This window comes from Zingiber officinale, chromosome 4A (genome assembly GCF_018446385.1).
Source record: "Zingiber officinale cultivar Zhangliang chromosome 4A, Zo_v1.1, whole genome shotgun sequence".
Classification (NCBI taxonomy): domain Eukaryota; kingdom Viridiplantae; phylum Streptophyta; class Magnoliopsida; order Zingiberales; family Zingiberaceae; genus Zingiber; species Zingiber officinale.
This window is the reverse complement of record NC_055992.1, coordinates 66,971,452-66,972,732: the sequence shown is the minus strand read 5'-3', so window position 1 is coordinate 66,972,732 and position 1,281 is coordinate 66,971,452. Positions and strand designations below refer to the sequence as shown.

Sequence of the window (1,281 nt, the reverse complement as noted above, 5' to 3'; positions counted from 1 at the left end):
AGAAACTGCATTTCATCATTTGGTCGAATTAGGTCCACCTGAAATTGAACACATGTACCAACTCACAAGTAAAAAACAGCTTGAACACATGTACAAGGAGGTACAGAAAAAACATTTTAGGTTGTATAAATAGAGATCTTAAGTATAAATTCTTATGAAAAACAAGATCAGTGAAATAAAATACTAAAGGAATCTAAAATGAGTGGACATGCTTACTATTTTCTCTCCAACAGCTTGAGTACTAGGCTCCCCATTTGTTTTCTTGTGACTTTCAATCCAAACTTGCAATCTTGTAATTTTTGTATCTACCGGACTTGTCTTTTCCTTAAATATAGAAATATATACAAAATCATTACGACACAATTCAAAAGATACATATATCATTACTTATTACTTAAATTATAAAAAATTAAAAATAATTATCATAATGTGAGTCAAACGAGCATAACTTATCTGAATGGAGAAGTCTCAAATCCTGTTAAGGCACTACCACAACAAATCTACTGATATTTTGAGCTGGAAAATCCAAATTGGATACGCTTCAGCTGTTATCGATAAGAATTAAATCCACGTAATTATTTAACAAAGAACATACAAGAAACTAAGATGGAAAAGTGAAACTGTTCTACCAGAAGGAACAACAATTACATAATATCTTTCCGATCTTGTAGCAACAAATCAAACTCGGAAAAGCAAGTAGCATGGAAGTTCCATCTCAGATATGCTCGTTGAGAAGAACTACCTTAGCACAAATCATGGAGCTTTCGAGATATGTAGCAAGCCAACAGAGACCAAGCCAACACTCAGATGCCATCACCATGCAAGACCAAACACTACTGTGTAGAAAAGAATTAGTGCAATCAATTCAACAGTACATTAAAGACATGAATCTAGTGGCAGACTTATATATAACATGTTTGCGAATATAAGTAAATACCTCTTCGTTCAAAACACAATTTGAAGATTATCTAGGTCTATGTATGTCATCTTAGGGTCCTCTGCCATTTTAGTATCAAATAGAGGAGTAGCCAGCTTGGGAGGGTTCTAAACAAAGGTGAATCACTCATTAAGACAAAAAATCTCCAAAACAATCAAACATGCAAGTTAACTTTTTGATTACCAAGAAAGAAAATCACATATAAAAAATTGATTCCTAGATCATTATATTTTAAACAAATAAATATCATGTATTATTCACACAAGTTTTACAAAACTTGTAATTACAAAACTTGAAAAAACCTATCATTATATTTTAATAGGTAGAGGTAACTGACAAAGTTT

The 1,281-nt window shown here is 31.9% G+C and overlaps 1 long non-coding RNA gene across 1 annotated transcript; it reads right to left on the bottom strand.

The window, feature by feature from the left end:
- Positions 1-453: 453 nt before the first annotated feature.
- Positions 454-796, bottom strand: LOC121973347. Its single transcript, XR_006109530.1, has 2 exons — positions 743-796; positions 454-545 (listed from the first exon to the last, which is right to left on the bottom strand). It is a non-coding gene; the product is annotated as an uncharacterized LOC121973347 (long non-coding RNA).
- Positions 797-1,281: the final 485 nt, after the last annotated feature.